Source organism: Microplitis demolitor, chromosome 1 (assembly GCF_026212275.2).
Source record: "Microplitis demolitor isolate Queensland-Clemson2020A chromosome 1, iyMicDemo2.1a, whole genome shotgun sequence".
Lineage (NCBI taxonomy): Eukaryota > Metazoa > Arthropoda > Insecta > Hymenoptera > Braconidae > Microplitis > Microplitis demolitor.
In genome coordinates this window covers 9,696,353-9,715,833 of record NC_068545.1, presented here as the reverse complement: position 1 = coordinate 9,715,833, position 19,481 = coordinate 9,696,353, and the positions used below count along the sequence as shown (strand labels likewise).

The window sequence follows — 19,481 nt, the reverse complement described above, 5'->3', positions numbered from 1 at the left end:
TTCAACACCAAGTGTACTGTTTAATTTAAAACGGGTATTGAAATTTTTTTTTTTTTTTTTTTTTTAATATGTATTCAAAAACATCTTTTCGAGCTCCAAAACCGTATGAAATTTTTAAGTTGGTTTGTACGGTTAACGGTTCATCGATTTTTTTCTTTTTTTTTTTTTCAAAATGAATAAGTGTATTTTTATTCAGAAAATTTTGTTCTTTCAAATGTAAATTGAAAATCAACCTACAAAAAAATAGGTCATACAGTTGTGGAATTTTGGTCGGTTTTTGAGAGTTGTCCGAGATTGAAATTTTCTTTAAAATTTCAATTTTTAGTTTAAAATAAATATTGATATGAGTTTTTTTTCTAAGGTACGAAATTGATTTAAAAAAATAAGATTTAATCGTTGTTTTTTTAACTTACCGCTATGAAAATTGATAATTAAAAAAAAAAGAAAATTATTGGTTTCGGTCCAATTTTCAAAAATAAAGTTTTCATCAGAGCCACGCGAGAAATGCATGTTTTTGACGGTCTAATAGTTTTTTGAGTTCGAAGAGCCGAAATATTTTCAAGTAATTATGTTTTCGAGCTCAAGGAGCTCAAAAACAGTGGGAAGTTTTGGGGCTGGTCTGCAGGGTTTACCGGTACACAGATTTTTTTTTCTCTTTTCTTCACATTTACTGAGTAACCGACGTAAAAATATAAGAAAAGTCCAAAACAAATAATTTTTTTATTTTGATGATGATTACTTTTTTTAAGAAACAAAACTCGTTCCTTCAATTCTTTTGCAAAACTTTAATTAATCACCCCGAAAAAAACGGTTCGATACATCAATTGAAAAATTTACAGGGTTATTGGGGGTACATCAAGCTAAAAAAAGAAATTAGAAACATTAGTCTTTTATTGATATTTACAAAATAACGCTTGATTTACGGAAAAACTCAAAAAAGGTATGTTTTTTTGTATTTACTTCTAATGAGTGTTAAAAATAAATAAAAAAATTTTTTTTTAAAAAATGATGAAAGGCTCTCGTAAGAAATTTATTCTAGTTTTTAACGCCAATCTTCAATTAACTGTGCGATCATTAGTACCTGAAATATTGACTGTCAAAACAAAAAGGATCATTTTTTGTTTGACGGCTGATATCTTAGCGACAAGTTGTTGTACGAATCTCTGAAAAAATACAGATTGCAGCAAAATAAATTCGCTAACTGGCTCATGCATTGTTTTATCTGGAAATATTTTTCCACGGCCCATAGACTCTTTGGAAAATAAAATTTTAAAAACTTTTGTTTCGCGATATTTCTTATGTTTGCGCAATAGCTATAGCTCTAAAAAATTATTTATAAAAATGCACCAAAATAAGAGATTTTAAGCTACAAAATGTTATTTTTTTCAATTTTAATACGATCATTTTTCACGGAGTTACAGCTTTGCAAAAATGATTAAAAAGTTTTAAGAATTTTTTGGTTTCTTTAATTTTTGGCATGAGTATATTTAAAAGGGAAAATGTATTTTGGGTCCTGGTAAAATAAAGATATTTGTTTACATTTTTCAATATCAATGAATTTCTCGAATTAATTGAAGTATTCATTAGAGTATTGTTTTATTTTGTGGAAATATTTCAGGTCGTGTATGACGGTTACAGGATAAGTTTATCTTATTAAATTCTCATTTTTTTTTTCCTCCCAAATTATCAATCACTTAGTGATGATAGATTGTACTTGGCTGACACGGGCCAATTTAGTATAAGGAGAATCTATAATAGAAAAAATTTATAAAATATTTTTATTTTGATATTGAATTTTTATTTTGTCAACTATCAATCAAACTTAAATCCCCATTATTTAAAAAATGTTCAAAAAATTTCATACATGCATATATATCGTGTGATATACATTAGTGTATAGTAATGATATAAAATTAGGCTCGTTTTCGAAGAGTGAGAGTAAAAAAAGAGAACGACTAATTTTTTATAGAGAACTTCAGATAGTTGATTTGACTAAACATTATATAGGTAATGTACCAAACTAACTTTCACATAAACAAAGTATAGAAAATTTAATTAGTATGAGATTATAATTGTAATTACTATTACGATGACAAGATCAGATATAATTATCCGACGTACAGGTACGTACGAACCATTAAAAGTAATAAAATAAATACTTTTTAAATACATAATAGTTGTGAAATTTACAGGTTATTTTATGCACAATAAAATACAACTGACGAAACTAAATTATAATGAGACATGTATAAGTTATGTGAAATGAAAACCATATTTTCAACATTTTTTGATTTCATTAGAATTTTCAAGGATATTAAATTATTAAAAGAAATGGTCAAAACATAAAGCTAAAGGTCATAAATTGAAGCATATCAAACAAGCTTTAAGATAATTTTTACTGGAATCGTTTATCAGTTTTAGTTTTAATGTTATATGAACTTAAATAGTGAATAACAATTGATTTTTTCAAACAACCATAATTTCAAAACTAATCAATCGATTCAGCCCATCTTCGAATCTGATCAAGATAATCGCTTATAGAATAATTGTAGAAAATTTCATTAAGCTCCGATAAGAACTGTAGGTGCTATCGTAATGATAAGAGCAGTGATAATCATCGGGATTAGAGGTACGTGACTGTTCATAACGATTGAGGTGTGCAAAAATTAGTTGAAAATAAAAAAACATTAACTATGGTGATAAAGTAACAGTTTATAATGCTCATGAAATATGATGATAAACATATCGCATAGCACCCAAGAAACCAGAGTATAAGCTCATAAATTATAATATTCTTTGCACTAATGCACAGAAAAAAATAATCGGTAGCAGCTACGCATTATTCCGGTAACAGTGACCGAAACAATCCGTAGCCGCTACCAATGCTTTCGATAGCAGTTACCAATTTTTTTAACGTCCCGCGATAGAGATCAATAAACATGAACTTTTTCGCTGGAATGAACAAGAAATCCTGATATTTTGGAAAATGTTCATGTTTGGAATAAATAGTATGCATTTATAAACGATTCCTACCACGGACAAACCGTGAAAATATAAAACTCCAACAAATTTCATTTTTGACCGCCAAATAAACTGGTAGATTACTGATGTCAATTTGGTAGTTTTTTTTCGGAATCTGCTCGGATTCTATTAAATTGTGAAATTTACGTCAATACGTGTGTTGTTCGTCAATTTGCTGTTGTTATGTGTCGATAGAGATCAATAAACATGAAATTTTTCGCTGGAATGAACAAGAAATCCTGATATTTTGAAAAATGTTCATGTTTGGAATAAAAAGTATGCATTTATAGACGATTCCTACCACGAACAAACTGTGCAAATATAAAACTCCAACAAATTATATTTTTGACCGCCAAAAAAAATTGTTAGACTACTGACGTCAATTTGATAGTTTTTTGTTAGAGTATCTGCGGGTTCCATCATTTGTAAATTTCAGTTCAATATATGTGTTGTTTATAAATTTGCCGTTGTTATTTTCCAATATACATCAATAACCACGGAATGGTGAACTTGAATGACTGAGAAATCCTATTATTTTGATACATATTCAAATATAATAAATAAATTATATAGTTTTACGGGATTTGCATGACGGACAATCTCTGCAAAGCTTTATTTCTGTCGTTGATCATTTTTGAATGCTAAGTGGTGTACGAATTGTTTACAGCTAATTTGAAAGTGTTAGAACGGACTTTGGTTTGTTTTAACCTGAATGAGGATTTATAGTCTATTGATATTCTATTAGCGCATTTACAGTTATTATTTTTCAATAATATATTTAATTTTCACTGCACAAAAACATTGTAGAATTTTTAAAAATATTGATATTTAATAAGATTATTATATACCTTGAAACTATTTTCATTACGAAGAAACTGTGCTAAGAAGTAAACTTTTAGCAGATAATTTTGAATCAATGGACTACATATGCGGTTTTGTTTTGTTATTTAACTTTAATCAGAATTTCTAGATTTTTCACTAGCTTTTTTAGAATTCGCAGCTATTGCTAATCGATATATATCATTAATCATAAAATTCTCACTTCATAGAACCAAATTCACCGTATCATGGACATTGCATTTCAATACAGATATATACTTTCAAACGGTTTTCATTTCAAACAATTTGTGAAAATCTTTAATTTGCGCCGAGAACATTTCTATACCCCAACTCAGAAAATAACTTTTGCCAAGCAATTCTACAGTAACGGGGTAAACTTGTCTTTTCGTTTCGATTCGAATCAACTCAAGTTTTCCAGCCTACTTCTAGGCTGCTACTGAATTAACAATTTTTATGTTTCGATATAGATTATTATACAGTAAGTTTATTTGGTTAGTAGAAAAAAAATTTCAATAACTTTTACTCTATAATTTTATCCCAGACAAAATATAATGTATTTTTAAAGTATTCTCTACACCTACACACGATTTTAATTTCACATGTGGCTAGATGAAAAATGAAATATATGTAATACAAAACAAAATCAAATTTACGACAAATTTCTCCTTTAAATATTCGCATCCAATTTACCATCTCATATTCCGAACATACATTCCAGTAAAATTGAATTTTCAACTTAACAATAATTAGCAGTCAAACTAATCATTAAAATGACAACTATTTGAAATGAATTTTTCTATTAAAGTATTTTATGTATGGATAAGTGTAACTATTGCAGACTTCCAAAATCTTCTAAATTTCCAACAAATCAATTAATGAAAATAATGGAATTGGAAACAATGATTTTACAGGTCATACATTTATTTAAAGATGCATTTTTTAATATTACTATACTTACATTTTATTCATTCATCTCAAAATAAATAAATTCCGTATCATTAGCTACATCCACATTCACTTGTATTGTCATTTTTTAAATATAAATTTTTGCATAGAAATAGAGGATATATAATTTGCATAATTAATCACATTTACCTTAAACATGTTTTTGTTAGTTTAAATTAACCAAGAAAGTCATTTCACTGTTTTTATTATAGCAGCTATATTTTAATTAACAAAATGATATTGTTCATCATCATGGCATCTGAAAAACTTTATTATTTTTCATTTGTCAAGATAACTACAAAATTTATTATTAATTGAAATTATATTCATTGATGTTTCTACCATCAAATACTTAAAAAAAATCATGCAATTCATTTAATTTATCTACTTACCTTCACATTATTTATCAATTTTAAAACTACATTTTCCACATTAACGCCTACAAAATTGTTAAATTATAATTATCTTACTATTTAAGATTTATTAATTTGACTACTTATATTTAAAAAGGTAATCATTAAGTCATTATGTTAATTACTTAGAGAAAGTTTGTTTTTTTATTAACACATCATTAACAATGTCTTCTCAACATATTTATTATTTATTTAATCAAATTTGACCATCAAATCGTTTTGTTTTCAAATGAAAAACAGAAAAGAGTTACAATATACCTTAACACATCAAAATCTAAATAATTTTGTAAATTAGTCAATTTGTGGCGGACTCGTAGCCTCGCTCACGCCTCTACTGCCGAGTCCAGCAACGAAAGCTACCAAGACGCCGCCCTACCGTCCGGAAACAAAAACACTTAATAAAAACATACTAGCGCCAAACTCAACACATACATACAAAAACACATATATACCTAGTCGCTACAGCTCGAGCAACAATTCATCTCTCATACGATAAGTGCAATTATACCAAACCCTGTGAATATTTAAAACAAATAATATATTGTACGATAATTAAATAAATAATTTATATATTTTGGGTAATCCTTGAGTTCATTATTTAGTGTGTCTGATTCCCCCTAAAGACCACAAATTTCAAGGATTAGTTGCCATCTCTCAGAAAAACGTGACATTAATATAAACCCTCTACTTTATCTTAACATTATTCGGTAACAAGAATTATAGTTAGTAATATTTTTAATCTATAACATGTAAACACTGGATGGCAGCACTTGTATTATTATATGACGTCTAGGTCTCCCTTCTTAGTCCCTACTTGTACTATATGCCTACGACTACCAGCTACCAACACTAGTCCAGTTTTGTGCAAATCGTCACGGATCCGTTTATCAGACATACTTAATATACAAAAACCCATAGCGAGCGTCCTCCTTATATCTAGCCTCCGTGGATGGCGATTGTATCTAAATATCCATTTTGAGTAAAGTTGGCATAGAACAGAGAAATTCGGAGTACAGTTGTCATACTGCAACCAACGGTACACATAAAAAATTTCAATGTTGACTTTTGAGCTCTCTTTGATGTCAAATTTCACATAAATTTGACGTACACTCGTTGTCATTAATGCCTGGTCCCCTAGACTATAAATTCTTTAGCAAACAGGGGGCCAGGCATTAATGACAATGAGTGTAAGTTTAAAACTGCTATTCGACGTCTGTGGGACATCAAAATTTGAGACACAACAGATGACGTCAACAAATGACATCAACAAGACCTCAACTAGAGAAATTTTTTTTACTTTTTGATTTTTGAATTTACTTTGTTGCATAGTTGCTAGATGTCACGAGCTGACTTTTCTTCAATATGTATCAAACGGTAAAATTGAGTCTAAACAATTTAGGTCAATTTGAGCTACTTCTGCAGTCAAATTTTGCTACTCAATTTTTTATGTCTCGAGTACGTCAAATAGCGGCTTTAATCTGACGTCAAATTTATGCGCAATTTGATCGTTGGTTGAGCTCAACTGGCTATCAGGGTGCTTGCTCTCTAACACTTTCCTTCAAGTTACCTTTAAAATACGGCAGTAGCTTGTAGTTAACTTATGGTTAGGGTGGCTATCAGGGTGCTTCTAAATTGAAGGAAAATTAACCGCAAATTTTTCTTCTTAACTTTTGCTGTCAAATTGTCAGCAAATTTCAGGTAACTTCAATGTCAGACTATTGTCAATTTTAAGCTAAGTGGCTATTAAGGTTCAATTATCGTCAATTTACTGAGGACGGTGGTAACAACTTACAGTCAAAAGTTACAAAGACTGAAGTTACCCTAATAGCCACTTTAGCTTGAAATTGGCGGTAATTTGATATTGAAATTACCTGAAATCTGCTGCACGAATTTGCTGAAAATTGTAGAGCAAAAGCTGAAAATAAAAATTTACGGTTAATTTTTCTCCAATTTAAAGGTAAACTTATACTCTGATAGCCAGTTGAACTCAACCAACAGTCAAATAGCGCGTAGATTTGATGTCAAATTAAAGTCGCTGTTTGACGTACTCAAGGCATCAAAAATTGAGTAGCAAAATTTGACTGCAGTAGTAGCTCAAATTGACCTAAAATTATTTAGATTTGATTTTACCGTTTGATATATAGCCAGTCGGTAATGTTCATTCTAACCAGTTCAGAAGATAAGCAAATTTATGCGTAAAATCGTCTATAATTTGAGGGTAAAAATATACCTAAAAATTTTCTAAGTTAAATTAACAACAAATTGACATGAAATTTGCCTAAAAATTAACAACTTTTTTCTAGTCAACTTTTGAAGTAAATTTGCATTCTAATTTGGGCAGTAAATTTACTTCAAATTCAATAGCAAGTTGCATACAAATTGTTGTAAAAAATGGGAAAGTCCGAAGTTGACGGAAATTCGACAAAAAATTCAGCGAAACTTTTGTACAATAAGCTTTTGCTGAAGCAAACTGTGCTATTAGGGTTATTGGCAAGTTGACATCAACTTGATCGCTAATTAGTATACATTAAAACTTTCATTTCAAAAATTTTCTATCTCTCACACGTAAAATTACATATCAGCTTAATGTAATATCTCAGCTTTAAATTTACGTTAAATTTATTTTTTATTTTACGTATAAGAAAGTTAAAAGTTTGAACTAAACTTTTTTATACATACTGTACGTCATCGAGATGTCAACGGTTTCATTTTAATTTCTGAGATGAAACTCTAGTTTTCTGGGTGAGATCAAAAATTAAGAAAGTAAAAACTGACTTCGATGAGAGCTCTCTAGATGATCAAAATTTTAATTTGTTATGTCCGCCGCTTAAATTTAAATTGATTATCCGGAATTTCTCCCTTTGGTAGCGATAGAAAAATTTAGACGAGCGATTTGGAGGTTGCGGACAACATTAAAGAATACGAGGAAGAGGTATCTTCCTATAATTTATTATTTATGGTGGATCTTTTACTTCGAAGTAAGAACCCAAACGTCTCCGAAGAGACTGGTGATATTGTGTTGAACCAGTTTCCTATGAAAGAATAGAATTTCAAATCTTTCACCTACCTTTCGATGTTTCTTTCTTTCTAGTCACGGCAGGTTAGATCCCTCCAGAACGTTGCAGCTCACTCAGCTTCCTCCTGTAGGATTTGGTTGGATGGGCGCGGCTGGGGTTGTAGGATGTAAACTTATGTGCTACTCTCGAATGAAACTCGGAAGGCTGAACTTATGGTTTTTCTGCTTTTTATTTCTGATTTAGTTACAATACACTTGTACACTGAATCCTTTACACTAATTTTTAACAATTGATATTTTTAAGATTATTGATTATTCCCGGAAATTTTATAAGATTTCTATTTTATATTTAATGCGTCCTTTTTACACACCCGAGAGGTGATTTTATGCACAAAATAACTCAGACCGAGATGGAATCGCAAATACACGTGATATGCGTCACTATTTCAATCGGACTGGAAGTTTCTATTAATCTGTGAGGATTTTTAATAGATAAAGAAGTCGATTATTGCTTTTTCAACGCCTAAGCGGAATCCTGCAATAATTGACTGCTAAAAGATGTCAATTTAGAATGCCTTATTGATTATTCAACGTCGAAGCGGATTCCTGCAACAAGGTTTAAATAGAAAAATATTAAAGATCCTCTTATTGACTTTTGAACGCCTGGGGCGGAATCCTGCAATAAGAGTGCACGAAAGTTCGACGTTCGAATATTCGCGGACTGTAAGTTAGAAGAACCGACTAGCCAAGAGCTATGGGTGCTCAGGCATTTTATGAACTTTGATTTCGCGATTGATGGGGAATTTTTAATTATTGTCATTGGTGGAAGGTGACGACAGTATATTAATTGTTCGTTCGTCTTATTGCAGTTATCCTCCCACTATTCTTTGTCGTATAAAAAAAAGGTGGAAAAAGCTGACGCTGCGTTTTCGCGCGCTTTTGAAAAGAAGAGCTCTGTAATAATTATTTTTAAATAATTATTGAAATAAAAAAAATTAATTGGACATAACAAATTCAAAAATTCAAATGAAACTTTTGACATCTCGATGACGTTAAGCACACAAAAAAAAATTTGTTTCAATTTTGTGTTCTCTCCCACACGTAAAATTACACATAAATTTGACGTAAAATAGCAGTTTTAATTCTCGCAAAAGAGCTAGAGTTAAACAGAAATTTTGTATACATACTGTACGTCATCGAGATGTCAAACGTTTTATTTTAACTTCTGAGCTGAAACTCTGGTTTCCTGGATCAGAAATAAGATGGTGTCAATTAATTACGATCAAGTTGACAATAATTTGTGGACAACTTCATACTTTTGAAATTGTTAACTCCAAGTGATCGTTAAGTTGATCATAACTAATTGACATCAACTTTCTGAGCACAAAGTCCGGCTATCGAGATATATCAAATTAAAGGTTAAATAAAATCACGTAGTAAACACTCCTAATAGCAAGACCTTTTGGTCAGAGAGTTGGTGTCAAGTAATTGCAATCAAATTGATGACAAATTAAAGCTTTTATAATTGTTAACTACAAGTTATTACCGACTTTCCAATAAACTTGGCGGCAATCTACTGCCGCAACCTATCGCCAACTCTTTGGGAAAATTGAAGGTAATTGTCTATATTCAGGTTCACCACATTTTTTAATGTTTCAAGTTTCTTATACCTTAAATATCTATTTGCTCGATGCGAAGTCATGGTAGGGGAAACCTAATCGATGCCAGCGTGAGCTATGGATGATTTTGGTACTAACGAAAAATATTTTATTCTTTCGGCATAACAAATACACGTGTTAATTTGAATCTTTGTGTTTTTAATTAAAAAAAAAAAAAAATGAGCCGCTTAAGTTGTTGCGTTGTAAGCTGTAAGCATATAAGTAGAAAAAGTGATTGCAAATTTTATAAATTTCCTGTTGCGTCGCGGAAATTAAATCAGAGAAAAAAATGGATAGCTGCAGTAAGAAGGGAAAAGTAAGTATTACCACATAACCTTCATTCTAATCATGAAAGTGACACTAAAAATTGCAGGCATCAGAAAATTTATAGGTTTTTTTTTATAGACAGTTTGTTTTATTCTTAAACATTAATAAAGAAAATTTACATTTTGAGTTGTTCATTCATTTATTTACTTAATACTAAAAAAATTATCCGATGTCTGTAACAGTAAGTGTCAAACTAATATTATTGATACATCTTGTATAAAAAAATTTATTAATGATTTCATTTCATTTTTTATTAAGTGTTGATGGTAGTGAGATAGGACCAGATTTTTGCCATTGATTATTGTCTGAGGCTGGAATGCAATTTCATGGGTGATTGATTGAAATCCAGTTTTTATAATTAATTCCTTTTTTTCTTTTAAACTAAATATAAAGAAAATAAAAAATTAGTTTATAATTATATAAGAATTTAGTTAAAAAATAATAATTTAAGTTTTTTAAGAAATTTTTATTTTGTGTTATTATTTTGTTAGACTTTGACAGTAGCTATTATAACCAAATTTTCACTGACTTCTAAGTATTTTCTTTGGTATTTTTTTAATGATCATACTTACTTCTTATTAGCAGCACTGATAAAAACATATAATAATAATTTATCAAACTTGTCACTTGCTTTTTTTCTACATATTATTTTTTATTACAATAAAAAAATGTAATTTTTAATTCGAACTTCTACTAAACTATATGTTCTATGTACTTCAACGTCCTCTTTTAGTTCATATATTACTTGGCGCATGGCGCTGCTGTCGCGCACGGAGCGAATAATTAAATTTTTTCCACGTGTTCAGCTGAACAGCAGATTAAATTTTCTGTATGAGTTTTTGTTTCTAACACAAGATATCTATCTGAACCTTGCAATTGAAATGTATAAAATGATAAAAATGACAAAAAATGTTGCAAATTTTCAAAAGTAAATTTTTCTAATAAATATAAGTAATTTTATATAATACCGTGAGATGAACGGTGGCGATAGAAAGGTCTATCTAAGAGTTACAAATAATTTTTGAACTCTTGTAGTAGCGAAAATCAGCATATTTGTGTTATTTCAGTATTTTAATTGTGTACAACAGCTTACATAGCATTTTGGTGCAAGTAGTTTGGATGGTATCCGCTTTCTTTTGCTATTATAGTGTCTGGCTAAAGCCCACGGGAAGACGTCCATTGAACAGGTTTCAATTGAAAAAGTAACCGATAGGATATATCCTAATAACCCAGATCCCTATTACCTGAGTTACCAATTACTAATAATCTCGATTACCCAAATTTCCAATCACCTAAAATCCTGATCACCAATAATTTCAATTATCAACACTACCGATTACCCGAATTACCAATAATCCAAAAATTCGATAGCTTCATTTTTCGTTAACCAGAAACATTGATGACAAAACATTCCGATTGGACAGGTTTAGTAAGCTCAAAGTCGATTTCTTTGTTACATAACAAAGAAATCCACGTTGAGCTTTGTTATATAACAATGAAATTGACTTTAAGCTTACGAAACCTGTCCAATCGGAATGTCTTGTCACAAATGTTTCTGATTAACGAAAAATTAAGCTATCGAAATTTTGGATTATTGGGAATGTGGGTAATTGGTAGTATTGGTAATTGAAATTACTAATGATCGGGATTTTAAGTGATTGGAAATTTGGGTCATCGGGATTATTAGTAATTGTTAATTCAGGTAATAGGGATCTGGGTTATTGGGATATGTCCTATCGGTTACTTTTCTAATTGGAACCTGTCTAATGGACGTCTTCCCAAGTCCACAACACTGTTTTACGCCGGCGCGTACTAGTAAGAGATGTAGTCTAAGGCAAGAGTGCGTTAACATAGCCTTACTGACGAGTCCGTTAACGTACTCAGGACGAAACTACAAACATTGTGTCAAATAGGTATGTACCTTAAGTTTTGGTGGTTGACTTACGAGTCAGTACATTGAAAAATAATAAAAATATGTTATTTGGTGCAGTATAGCACGGAACATTGAAAAATATCGAATAAGAAATAATATATCATGTTAATAACCCTATTATAAACAACTGAATATTGAAGCTTAATTTATACGTAATTTAAGCAAATACATCGTCAATCCACTGACAATTGCATGATTACCAATTTGGTTTCATTGCTAGATGCTTACAATAAGGGTTTTGCTAATTTAAACATGAGTGAGCCCCACTTCTAAACAAATACCAAATTGAAGTCGACTTTCCGTCAACTAATGGAATGCCAACTTTTGCCACCGACTCTCTCAGTAAGTTGGCGTCTAGTTGTCGTTAATTTATAGAAATGCCAATTTTCGAGGCCAAATTGGCGACAAGTTGCAGTAGTAAGTTGTCGTTTGCTTGCCGTCAACTTGGCTATAGCCAGATATATCTTATACAATCGGGGACATTAATTTGACTCGGTTTTAGTCGGTTTTTATGTTAGAATTTATTTAGAAACTGACTCTAATTAATGTCCTTGATTGTACATTATGTGAAATCAGGATTATACTCAATGTCACTAGATGTTTACAATAGTTTATGTAATGAATGAACGACGAAAAATGCCGTCAAATGTCTAAAGTCAGCGTTATGGAGTCAAAGTTATAAAAATAATTTACTTTGTTATTATTTAACGAAATTTATGCTTCATAAAATTCAATACTTTGGTTATTGAAAAAAGAGCGGTGTTAAAAATGGAATCAATTTAACTCTATGCGATGTTAAAATGAAATAACACCAGTGTAGGCGGTCTAATTTGACGGTGTTAAAATACGGCACCCAATGAAAAATGATTTTATCTAATTACAGTCGACTCTCTCTATATGGCCACTGTCAAAATTTCCGTTCCACTAATTTCAACGTTTAGTCGTTTTTCCACCAACGGACAGTTATGAATTTTGTAACCCCCTCTGTATATGTCCGCGACGAATATTTTGTTTCGCTCTTTTCAAGTGTATACACATAGATACAATTTGATTTAAATAATCAATGTATAATAAACAATATATATATATATATATATATATATATACTTTATACAAAATACTATTAGATGATTAATTTTAAATATTTATTATTTTAATTTGATATTTGATTGTAATTTTTATCACAAGTTTTGTATTAAATTTATTGAATTATATTTTAAATTTTAAATAATCAATAATAAATATTCAAAATTAATAACTTAATCATATTTAATATAAATTATATCAAATAATAATATAATAATTTATATCAATAAATAATTCATACAGAAAGTTAACCTCAATTATATCAGAGCACTTGAAAAAAAATGTAAGCTCAATTTTTTTCACTAATATTTACGAATAGTAAATAATATTCATCAAAATGTTCAATTCAAATCACTACAGTGATTCAGTATACTGAACATAATTATTAATCACATCTGTGCGAATTGTATATGCATATACAATTCTCACTTGTATTAAAGTAAAACACGTATTGTGTTTGTAGCAACTTCAACATTTATTTAGTTTTCGTATCATCCCTGTGGGCGCGCATTGTAAAAATTCACTCTCATCATTTTTCCATAACGCGCCTAAAGAAGTATAATTATATAGTCGTCCCGATGAAAGCTTGGGATTTTTTTCCTTCTGAAAAACAATTAGAAGATTATTTTTCTTATGAGCTAAGCCCGTATCCTTTGGCTCTATTTGATGAAAGTGGATTGAAAACTTCGAAATTAAATTTTTTTGATTTCTTCGATACTTCAACAGCTGAAGCTCCAGCAAATACTTCGTTCATCATTGATGGTAATTTTGTACTTCAAAATATAATTTGGACAATAGGAACTACCTACGGCGAAATTTTTCAAACGTATATAAATTTCCTTAAATCTCACTCAAGCCGAAATATAGTTATAATTTTTGATAATAATGTCAATACCAATCAGTATCGTGCGTTAGCTAAGAAGTAAAGAACTATACCTAAATGTAGTGATATAAATTTTGAAGTAATAATGTCTACAACAATTTCTACTAAAGCTTTTTTACCAATCGCAACAATCGGTTATATTTTATAAAGCTTTCCCATCCAGTTTTAATACAGTATGGGTATAAAATAATAACAACTCAAAACCCGTCGGAAAAAACGATTGTCTGAACTGCTATTGATTATGCTCGTAATGGTCCTACTGGATCAGCTTGTATTATTAGTGACAATGAAGACGTGTTAATATTAACCGTCTCATTTTCAAATAAGGAGGACACGATTTATTTTAATAAAGCATCGAAGAAAAATAAACAATCGAATTATTTTATTCGCGCTTTGATAGACAAACATCAAGAAATTCAGAAAATTTTACCATTCATAAGATCATTTTGTGGATGCACAACAACGTCATCTTTTTTTTAAAATAGGGCCGAAAACTGCAGCAAATATTAAAAAAAAAAATATACATAATAATAGTATGGAAAAATTTATTCGTATATTTTTTAATTCGTCATCTACTTCTCAAGATATAATTACAGCTGGAGAACAACTTCTACTAATGATTTATAAAGCACCTAATTCTGTAGTCTCACTTGATAAATTCCGTTGGATCGCTTACAATCGAGTTGTTGTGCGATCTAACTGTAATTTCTCATTGAGTATCCTTCCACCAACATCAAATGGATCGAAATTTCATTCAATGCGTGCTTATTATCAGCTTCAATTTTGGCTGGATAATGAAGTAAATCCAACATCATGGGGCTGGGTAAATAATAATGACAATTTAGAACCCATCCGTATGGACAAAGTTGTAGCTCCTCCAGAATTATTAGACCTGATTTCTTGTGGATATAAAAAAGGATGCAGCAACAACTCTTGTAACTGCAGGAAATCCGGTCTAAAATGTTCTCATGACTGTAAACATTGTGTTGGAGTGTCGTGCACTAATTCTGCAGCTTCTGCTCTCTAAAAACAAATTAGTGAAAATTATGTGACAAACACTATTTGGCAGTGAATAGTCACTTATTGCTAGTGAAAAGTATACTACTATTTGAATTAGTGACATACTTTTCACTAGTAAACAGTAAATAGTCACTATTTTCACTATTTCAAATTTGAGAGAGTGTAGTTGTATCTTCAGAAATGGAAGAAAATGATTCAGAAAATGGTAGTGTAGAATCTGAGAGAGATGTGTAAGACAAAGAGGAAGTTGAAGAATTCTTAGATATTCCTATTGACGATGATGAATTTTCTGATTCATGTGATGACGACGTATAAAATACATTTTTATCAATCTAAATTTCGTTTTAATTCTGATTTTATAATTAATATTGTTATATTTACCATTATTATTAATACTATTATCATTATTTTTATCTTTATAATTATTATTACCATTATTTTTATTATTATTTTCATTTCAGTTGATGGTCAGTTATATATAAGAGACTTATGTAAATTAATAAATAAATAGTTGCAATGAAAATATATAAATATTTTTAATTTTTTAATTTTAAGATATTATAATAATAAGATAATTGATTTTAATAAAAAATAAATTAAATTACGAAAAAGAACATATCAATAATTTTTAATATTCTTAAAAAATATTTAAGCTAAGAATCAATCCATTTAATTATTTTTTATAAGAATAAAAATTTAATCATTATTTAATTTTTTCATTAAATAAAATACAAATGTCTATCAACTAGAAAATTAAAAGTAATGTTTCAAATTTTAAATTTCCCGAACGCCAGGAATTTTCGCATCTATGAGGTCCTTTTTCGGCCTAACTCGAGACTTGACTATGATCATATCTGATGAGCTCATATATGATCATATATAAACAGATATGATCATATCTAAGCATTTTTTCCCGGGTTTTGATTCAACACGGGAATAGAATCTACTTTAATCCCCGGTCCGAAATAAAAATTACCTTAGGAATCTCAATGTCGGCTTTAAATTTCGACTCGAGTGACAGTAAAAAATTATCGATTTTAATTTTTTAATTTTACTAAATTTCGTAATTTGCTTGAGTGAAAATGAAAAATATCCCATTTCTCAATATTTCGGTCATGCAAGGTCTATTCGTAGGCATACTTTTGTATAGCTGACGCTTGAGGTTCTTCAAATCTCTTGAAAAAAAAAGGGGAATAATTAGTGTTTCATACAAATTTTGAGGTTCAAACTTTTTTTCAAAAATAGTTTGGTAGGGGAGGGAAAGGAGCATCATTGTGACAAATTTAATGCAGCATTTCAAAATGTCTTAGATTGATTACTTTCACTTATCAACATGAACATTTATCAAGATAATTTCACGTTAATTTTATAGACGGCACCACCAGTTCTAAAAATTTCAATGTTTCCTTAACCCGGTGATCATTTCCGAGCGGTCTAAGGCGTAAGACCTAAGCCTCTCGAACTTGATCACTGGCCAGGCGTGGGTTCGAATCCCAGTGGTTGTCGAAAGAATTTTTCACACAAAGAGTGTGAGGTCTTTCGGCCCTGAGGTTCGTCCCGTATCCACGAATTTGATCGATTTAAAAACAGAATTTGATTTGGTATTAAAGATTGAATTTGACTAAGTTGGCCGGATATGGGATTATCCGAGGCTTTAGAATATATAAGTATATACTTGAAAAAAAAAAAAAAAAAAAAAAAAAAAAAAATGTTTCCTTAACCGTAGAGATGGGCGACGTTGGAGAAATAAATCGATGTTGGAATAATCGATTTTCTCGATAATCCATTACGTGTCCCTGATAACCAGATATTGCTCTACAAGTGTTGCAGTGCAACACTTTCGGCTAACATAACGAGAAAGTTTCTGACAAACCTTGGCTGGATAATACTTTCCTTTAAGTTGGCTTCAAAATACGGCAGTAGCTTGAATGTAACTTGCCAGAAAAGCTTGCCGTCAATTTGAAGTGAAACTTTCAATCAACTTAACGTCATTGTCTGACATTAATACTTGTCGTCAAATTGAATAGAAAGTTTCAGACAATTTACTGTCAACTTAAAAGTAACTGCTTGCTCTCCAACACTTTCCTTTAAGTGACCTTTAAAATACGGCAGTAGCTTGTCGTTAACTTATGGTTAGGGTGGCTATCAGGGAACATCGAAAAAATCGATGTTTAGTTTTTACCTCATGTCGGTAACATAGTTATTTGGAAGTTGTACTTTCTTCACGACGATTCGCTTAATAAGACTGCTAATATTTAAATCAAATTAAAAAAATACATAGGTTACAGCTGGAAAATAATGCAAAATATTTATTAAAATTAAAATCGCCAGCTTTTTTTAACTTCCCGCTAAGAAAATTGAAAATTTAAAAAAAATCGGGAAGTTATTGGTTTCGGTCCGATTTTTAAGAACCGAATTTCTATCAAATTTTGACGTTTTGAGGTTCTAGGAAGCTATCCTGACTACTTTCACAATGATGTCCGAGTGTATGAATGTGTTTACGTACGTACGTACGTATGTATGTAAGTATTTATAACTCTTGAACGGATGAACCAATTTTGATTGTTGAGGTGTCATTCGATGCGGCTTGTTGATATCTAGAAGCCGTGGAAAATTGAGCTTGATCGGTTGAGTGTGTTCGAAGATATTCCAAAAATAAAACTTTTTCAAAAATGTTTTTTTTGGATAACTTTTAATGTGCTCGATGGATCTAATCAGCTCTGAAACTTTATAAGCCGCATCGAATGCCAGCTCGACCATCAAAATCGGTTCAATCGTTCAAGAGAAACCATTGACGAAAGAATTCAAAAACAACTATTTTTTTGGTTTGTTTAAAATTTCTCAAGGACAACTTGATAAATTAATTTCAAAATTTGATCAGCTCTGGAACTCAATAAAACGCGTCGATCGCCACCTCAACTGTCTTAATCGATCAATTCGTTCGAGAGATATCCTTGGAGAAAAAATGGTGAAAAAACGTTATTTTTCGAAAACATAGGCATACAAAAGTATTTTCGAGCTCGAAAATGTATTCACAACAATGTTTTTGAGCTCAAGGAGCTCGAAAACAGCGGGAAGTTTTGGGGCTGGCCCGCAGGGTCAACTGATAGACCGATTTTTTTTAACATAACAAACATACATTTCAATATTATTGTTATGATAATAATTTTTCAACAATTAGTCAATTTCTCAACAATTTTAACAATTACTTTTTGAAAATTATTTTTATGTTATGAAATGAATTGAATAAAAAATTGTAAGATATCCAGTCTTTTTCATTTAACGAATTGAAAAATACTAGTTCATTAAGATGTGAACTAGCTAATCTGTTTGTACGTTCCGTTTTTATAACCCCAGATTTAGAAAAAAAGCTCTGATGGAACAGTCGTTGCAACAACGCATAATAATTTCATGGCAAGCTTGAATAATTTTGGAAAAGCATTTCTAACCGACTATAGAATAAAAGTAGATAAAAAAAACAAAATCATTGTCTGCAAGTACCTTAGAAGCATTAATCTTACTGTTCAGAATTCTTTGCCAATAAATTTAATTTAAAAGCTTTTAACCTAGGTTTGTAAGATTGTCATGATAAAAAAATTAATAATTTGTACATAACTAATTAAAAATTTTTTTTTTTCATTTCCAAAATTTTTCGATTATTTTCAAAATCTATACAATAATTGATTCGTCGACTCACAAAAACATTGAGAAAAAATAATCGGTAATTGAATAAAAAACATCGATGTTCGATTAATCGATTTTTCTTGCCCTCCGGGAAAAAATGATCAGACCTGACCATGTCTGTTCATGCATGATCAGGCCTAAAATTAGACATGATCAGGCCTGGTCATACCTCTCCATGTCTGTTCATGCCTGAAGCGTTAAATAGCCTCAGGTCTGATCATACCCGTCCATGCCTGTTTATGTCTGTTCATGCCTAAAGTGTTAAATACCCTCAGGTCTGATCATACCCGTCCATGTCTGTTCATGTCTAATCCAGCCTGATTTATGGGATTAAATTTGAAATCTTAGTTATAATTAATTATAACTAACTTAGTTATAATTATAGATAGCTAACGTAGTTATAATTATATATAAATTATACATAATTTTATATAACTATCACTCAATAATTAATAAATTAGATATAAAATTTTGTTGACTAAAAATCTATCATGTATAAGATATAAAATTTTGTTGACGAAGAATCTATCACAGTAGTGTCTATCACACAATCCCAGTAGTCTAAATTTATCCGTAAACTTCCTTCCTTACAAATATTTAGCTTGTATTTGAAATTTCACCTTAATTTCATCCTTGTTAATTTTTCACAAACCAA

The 19,481-nt window shown here is 30.3% G+C and overlaps 1 long non-coding RNA gene across 1 annotated transcript; it reads right to left on the bottom strand.

Moving 5' to 3' along the window:
• Nucleotides 1-443: 443 nt before the first annotated feature.
• Nucleotides 444-4,945, bottom strand: LOC128667608 (uncharacterized). Its single transcript, XR_008403547.1, has 3 exons — nucleotides 4,820-4,945; nucleotides 1,540-1,749; nucleotides 444-860 (listed from the first exon to the last, which is right to left on the bottom strand). It is a non-coding gene; the product is annotated as an uncharacterized LOC128667608 (long non-coding RNA).
• Nucleotides 4,946-19,481: the final 14,536 nt, after the last annotated feature.